The following is a 7,425-nucleotide window of genomic DNA, read 5'->3' as shown; positions in this document are numbered from 1 at the left end:
CACTTGACTTCACATTACAAGATGTCTGGCTCTAGATTAGTGATCACATCATCATGATTATCTGGGTCGTGAATATCTTTTTTGTACAGTTCTTCTGTGTATTCTTGCCACCTCTTCTTAATATCTTCTGCTTCTGTTAAGTCCATACCATTTCTGTCCTTTATTGAGCCCATCTTTGCATGAAATTTTCCCTTGGTACCTCTAATTTTCTTGAAGAGATCTCTAGTCTTTCCCATTCTTTTGTTTCCCTCTATTTCTTTGCATTGATAGCTGAAGAAGGCTTTCTTATCTCTTCTTGCTATTCTTTGGAACTCTGCATTCAGATGCATATATCTTTCCTTTTCTTCTTTGGTTGTCACCTCTCTTTTTTTCTTCTTCTTCATGCTCATAATAACCTTCAAATTTTACTTTCTGCTTATTTCTGTTTTCTTGGACTTCCTGGCCTCCACCCATAGTCTATATTACTACAACAAAAATGAAATTCAAGTGTAAGTGTTCTCAGTCATGTCCTACTCTTTGTGACCCCATGGACTGTAGCCAGCCAGGCTCCTCTGTCCATGAGATTATCCTGGCAAGAATACTGCAGTGGGTTCCCACTTCCTTCTCCAAGTGATCTTCCCAACCCAGAGATTGAATCCTTGTCTCTTGTGTCTCCTGCATTGGCAGGTGGATTCTTTACCACTTAGCCACCCGGGAAGCTCAACCAAGTAAAATTTTAAATATAAATCAAATATTTATTTTTTTTCTTTTAATTTTCCTCTAACTTTACTCTATTTCTTGCCTAGACATCGCCATCTTATAGAACACATATTTTACTTACTTCTCTTAATTTTTCAATATTTCTCACCTACCAAAGTATAAGCAAATTGAAGGCAAAGGTTTTTTGTCTATTTTGTTACTTGAGTAAATATCCACTGCAACAGCATTTCTTGACACATGGTAGACATCTGATAAATGTGTAAGTGCATGAATGACAAAATTTAAGTAAATGAAATATAAAATTAAGAAGACCCAAAAATGGTCTGAATGTAAAATATGTGTAAAAGAATGAATTTAACGTGACACTGGGATTTCTTGTCTGAGTGACTATGAAAACTGATGGTTCCATTATATGAGAGATTCCATAAAACATTGCTGGCAGCGGGTAGTGGTGGTTAGAGTAAGATAATAATTTTGAACATTCTGGCATTTAATCATATCAATGAGCCAATATCAAAAGTAGTGATTAGAATTTATTATAAGAAGAGAAACTATCCTAAGATACAGATTAACAAAAATAAATATCATCTTTGAATTTCTTAAAATATATAAAGTAAACTTTTTTTTTAAATTGTTCTGCTGTTTTTTTCCCTTCCAGCATAATGCACATATGGTGGGACAGATTTTTAACCCAATCGTCTATGTATGTTTGAAATTGTTACATAAAATGTAGGGTTTTTTTTAGTTTCCTGAATACTTGGGGAAATCTGATGCAAATCTCAAAGATCTTTGTAAATTTCCTGAAGAACAGATAGAATTGATGACTAGAAGTCTGTTTGGCTATTGAAAGGGAGCTAACATAGAAATACATGTTCATATGCAATTGAAAAATCAAACACATAATGGTTTAAAATAGGATCTCTAAATGAAAGTTACGAAAATAAATGCTCCAAATTACAGGCACTGATTTGTAATCCAGACAACTCTCACATGGACAGTTTCCAATGTGTGCTCCAAGGTGAGGAAGAAGAGGGATTTGTTTATATTTGTTAATGATTCTCCCAGTAGGCTAGCCAGTGATTTAGTAGAAGGATTTGAAAAAAATACATAACTAACTTATAGCTTGTAATATTGGAGAAGTAGTAATTAACTTTGAGTACCTTTGGATAGATTTTGGTTATTGAGTGTTGCGCATTAGAGGCCACATTGTCTGTCTTTGGGTTCACTGCTACCATCTGAATAGTGATACCTTCCTTGAAGCACAGAGAACTTACAGATAAGATTTTCTTTGGTATGGTGTGATTCCAAACAACTGTGATTAGTTATTATCCAGCAAAACTCCGTCCTTCTCATAAGCTCCCTTAAGGAGAATTTTTAATTTGAAACCTCTCATATTTCTTCTAATTTCTGCTTTAAACTCTGGCTGCAGGCACACTTTCTGGTCACCTAATTTACCTTTCATAAATTTGATATTTCAGTGCTTTAGAGACACTTAATATCAATGGAATTTGACAACCTGAAAAAATGAAAAAGTGAAACTGTTAGTTTCTCCCTCATGTCCAGTTTTTTTGCCACTGCATGGACTGTAGCCCACTATGCCCACTATGCTTCTCTGTCCATTAATTCTCCAGGCAAGAATACTTGAGTGGGTTGTCATTTCCTGCTCCAGGAGGTCTTGCCCACTCATGGATTTAACCTGGGTCTCCAGCATTGAAGACAGACCCTTTACCATCTGAGCTACATCTAATCAGAGAAAAGACATTTCATGTAATACCCTAGCACTACTTCTATGTAACTGGGTAGTCAGTGTTTGGACACCCTCTTTTCTTCATGACAAACAGTGAAAAGAAATAAAAGATTTAATTAGAAATTAATATAAATTTTGAAAACTTTAAAGAATGTAAGAGGAGATCCTCACTAACAAAATTAAAAATAAAGTTAAACAAAATGCCTTATGGCACTAATTTTCATAAAACAGACAATGGAATCTATTAGACCCAATTGCAAGGAATTAGTTTTAGGGGAAAAATGAAAAGCTCAACTTTAGTGCATAGATTTTCCTTCTTCCTAAATTTATAGCTTATTTACTGTGCTCTGTTAAGAATATGACTCCCTTTTAAAATTATTTGAAAATTATACCTTTACTGATGGTGCATAATAAAAAACATACATTTCTGGCTCTTTCATAAATAACATGAAATGGGAAATAATGTAAAGGACTCTGCTATCTAAAAACACATCTAGTGTATAATTAATTGTATTTTAGTATTTGATAGTAATCCTTGACTTGGTGCAAGTATAAGTATAACTTGCTTAATTTTACCTTCTTTAAATTTTGGCATCACTATTTTTGAGATAATAATTATCAGGAAATTTTTGGGCATTTAAATAGCACTAAATGCTAGGAGTCTGGAATACAGCCAACATTTTTCAAAAATGATGTTTATTTTAACTTCACTGCAATAGTAAAAGGAATTATACCATTCAGGAACAGAGAAATATCTTATCATTACTATGACTTCCTAATATTGTTCTTATTCATATGTGTAACCTTCAGCACTTAACCTCTCATACTTATTTAATTACATCAAAGTTTACTTCTAGTTCTCAAAATAATTCTGATTATATTATGGTTCTTCTGAAGACAATAACAATTTCATCCTCTATACCAACTTTAGATTTAATACAATTTCTGCCTTTTCTGGTTATAAGTAAAGACTAAGTGTTTAAATATGGTACAAAGAAAAAGCATATAGGTATAAGCTATCATAGACTATTTTTGGAGAAGGCAATGGCAATCCATTCCACTACTCTTGTCTGGAAAATCCCATGGACGGAGGAGCCTGGTAGGTTGCAGTCCATGGGGTTGCTAGGAGTTGGATATGACTGAGTGATTTCACTTTCCCTTTTCACTTTCATGCATTGGAGAAGGAAGTGGCAACCCACTCCAGTATTCTTGCCTGGAGAATCCCAGCGACAGGGGAGCCTGGTGGGCTGCCATCTACGGGGTCACACAGAGTCGGACACGACAGAAACGACTTAGCAGCAGCAGCAGCAGCAGACTATTTTTGTGAAGTGATACTCTTTGAAAGATGATATCCCATCTGCATTTCGCCCTGGTATTTCATGTATCCTATCCATGCTTTCAAGTTGATGTTTTATTCTCATTGCCCCCAAATGAGGAAAGAACACAGCCCAAAGAAGTAAAATGTGTAAGTCTTATCTGGTGTTTGAATGCCCAAAACCTAAGCTTTTGTGGTGATAAGGTGTGGGTGGGAGAATTCAGATTTGGAACCTGAACAAATTGTTTCACAGAAAGAAAAAGTAACATTAGTTTTCTGGACTGGAGAAACTATGTAAACTAAAGATTGGGGCCAGCTGTATTGATTTAAGAATAAGGTGCTCTGTACTGTGCTTCTTCACTCAGTCATCTCCACCAGGCTACTCTGTCCCTGGGAATTCTCCAGGCAAGAATACTGAATTGGGTTGCCATGGCCTCCTCCAGGGGATCTTCCCAAGGGACAGCACCCGGGTCTCCCTCACTTCAGGCAGATTAGTTACTGTTTGAGCCAGCAGGGAAGTCCAATGTGTCTTATTTCATGATAAGTTCCAGGAAGTCTCCAGAGATCAGATATATTGATATTGGGTATTTCTAGGCAAATGAAGCTATAGCACCTTCATTAAAAACAATGGAATTTTACTCAACCTTAAAAAGGAACATTGAGTCAGCTGTAGTGATGTGCATGAACCTAGAGCCTGTCATATAGAGTGAAGTCAGAAAGAGAAAAACAAATATTGTATATCAATGCATATATATGAAATCTAGAAAATGGTATTAATGAGCCTATTTTCAGAGCACCAGTAGAGGTGCTGACACATAGAATGGCTTGTAGACACAGGGTGGGAAGAAGAATGGGACAAGTTGCATTGATATGTACATTGATTGATTGATTGGTACATTGATATGTGACAGGAGAGTAGCATTGATTTGTACACACTACCATGTGTATACAGTGTGTATATAAAACAAATAGCTAGTGGGAAGCTGTTTTATAGCATAGAGAGCTCAGCTCAATATTCTGTAATGACCTAGAGGAGTGGAATAGGGAGGATAGGAGGGGGGCTCAAGAAGAAATGGATATATGTATACATATGGCTGATTCATGTTGTTGTACAGAAGAAAATGATACAATAATATTGTTAAGCAATTATATTCCAATAAAAAATTATTAGTATCCCTTATAAATCCATGGTGGTGATGACAGTTTAACCACTGAGTTGATTCTGACTCTTGTGATCCCATGGACTGTAGCCTGCTAGGCTCATCTGTCCATGGGATTTCCCAGAGAAGAACACTGGAGTGGGTTGTCATTTCTTTCTCCAGGCTATATATCCACACAAAACTATAATTCAAGAAGATAAACACGTCTCTTTGTTCATAGAAGTGCTATTTGAAATTGACAAGATATGGAAACAGCCTAACTGCCCATTGACAGATGAATGGATAAAGAAGATGTGGTACATATATATAATGGAACACTACTCAGTCATAACAAAGAATGAAATTATGCCATTTGCAGCAACATGGATGGAACAAAAGATGATCATACTAAGTGAAGTAAGTCAGAAAAAGAAAGACAAATGATATGATATCATGTAGAAGTCGAATTTAAAATATGACTCTGATGAATTTATCTGCAAAACAGACTCAGAAACAGAAAACAGACTTGTGGTTGGCAAAATAAATGGGCCATGGAGGAGGAATAGAGTGGGAGTTTGGGATTCAGTTCAGTCACTCAGTTGTGTTGGACTCTTTACAAACCCATGGACTACAGCACACCAGGCTTCCCTGTCCATCACCAATTCCTGGAGCCTACTCAAACTCATGTCTGTAGAGTTAGTGATGCCATCAAACCATCTCATCCTCTGTCATCCCCTTCTCCTCCTGCCTTCAATCTTTCCCAGAATCAGAGTCTTTTCCAGTGAGTCAATTCTTTGCATCAGGTGGCCAAAGTATTGGCGTTTCAGCTTCAGCATCAATCCTTCCAATGAATATTCAGGACTGATTTCCTTTAGGATTGACTGCTTGGATCTCCTTGCAGTCCAAGGGACTCTCGAGAGTCTTTTCCAAAACCACTGTTCAAAGGCATCAATTCTTTAGTCTTCAGCCTTCTTTATGTTCAAACTCTCCCATCCATATATGACTACTGGAAAAACTATAGCCTAGACAGACCTTTGTTGACAAAGTAATGTCTCTGCTTTTTAATACGCTGTCTAGGTTGGTCATAACTTTCCTTCCAAAGAGTAAGCATCTTTAAATTTCATGGCTTCAGTCACCATCTGCAGTGATTTTGGAGCTCCCAAAAATAAAGTCTGTTACTGTTACCACTGTTTTGCCATATATTTACCACGAAGTGATGAGACTGGATGCCATGAACTTAGTTTTCTGAATGTTGAGTTTTAAGCCAACTTTTTCACTCTCCTCTTTCACTTTCATCAGATGACTCTTTATCTCTTCTTTGCTTTCTGCCATAAGGGTGATGTCATCTGCATATCTGAGGTTATTGATATTTCTCCTGGCAATCTTGTTTCCAGCCTGTGCTTCATCCAGCCCAGCATTTCACAAGATGTACTCTGCATATAAGTTAAATAAGCAGGGTGACATGGGATTTGTAGATGCAAACTATTATATATAGAATGGAAAACAAAAAGGTCCTACTGTATAGCACAAGGAACTATATTTGATATCCTTTAATAAACCAGAGTGGAAAAATATTTTAAAATAATGTGTGTGTGTATATATATATATATATATATATATATATATATATATGTATGTATGCATAACTGAGTCATTTTGCTGTATAGCAGAAATTAATACATTATAAATCAACTATATTTCAATTAAAAATAAATGACTATGCCCTATAATAAAAAGGAAACAATATAGATGGGTATCCTGCCTTCTGTGTCATAAAGGTTACTGCCACTTATACACAGAACTTTGAGAAGTATTATTATTTATTCACAATTATTTCTTTCTATTTTGCCCTTGGTTTACTCCAGGCAACACTAAACCTATGCTATCTTGCTTCAGCTGGCTTTGAGCTTAAGACATAAAAGATTCAAAATGTAGAATGTGGGTAGAATGTTACTCTCTGGTTCTAAACAGAAGCTATAAGAGGCATAAGTAGTATCTGATAATTCAGATGTTACTCAAAATTCAGTATTCAAAAACTGTAACATTCTCAAAAGTTTCACTGCATTTAGAAACAAACACATATTTTGGAATAAATAAAGCTATGAATTGAAAGTATTAGTTGCTCAGTAGTGTCTGACTCTTTGCAAACCCATGGACTAGACCCCACCAGGCTCATTTGTCCATGGAATTCTCCAGGGAAGAATACTGGAGTGAATTGCCATTTCCTTATCCAGGGAATCTTCCCTACCCAGGGATTGAACCTGGGTCTCCTGCATTTCAGGCAGATTCTTTACCATCTGAAACACCAGGGAGCCCTGAGTTGAACGGAACTGAATGTGTCTCCAAATTCATTTTGTTGAAACCCTAATTCCCAATGTGATTGTACCTGTGTGTAGCGTGTTTGAGAAGTGATTGGGTCACAAGGGTAGACCCTTCATGATGGCATTCCAGTCTTGAGACACAGAGGACTTCCTCTCTCCTTCTCTCCTTCTATCTCTCTCTCTGATTCCCTTTCCCCCTTTCTC

General features: G+C 36.4%; 1 non-coding gene across 1 annotated transcript; it reads right to left on the bottom strand.

Moving 5' to 3' along the window:
* Positions 1–7,140: 7,140 nt before the first annotated feature.
* TRNAF-GAA (transfer RNA phenylalanine (anticodon GAA)) lies at positions 7,141–7,212 on the bottom strand. Its single transcript has one exon. It is a non-coding gene; the product is annotated as a tRNA-Phe (tRNA).
* Between the last annotated feature and the right edge of the window lie 213 nt (positions 7,213–7,425).

This window comes from Budorcas taxicolor, chromosome 6 (assembly GCF_023091745.1).
Source record: "Budorcas taxicolor isolate Tak-1 chromosome 6, Takin1.1, whole genome shotgun sequence".
Taxonomy (NCBI): domain Eukaryota; kingdom Metazoa; phylum Chordata; class Mammalia; order Artiodactyla; family Bovidae; genus Budorcas; species Budorcas taxicolor.
This window is presented reverse-complemented; position numbering and strand designations above follow the sequence as displayed.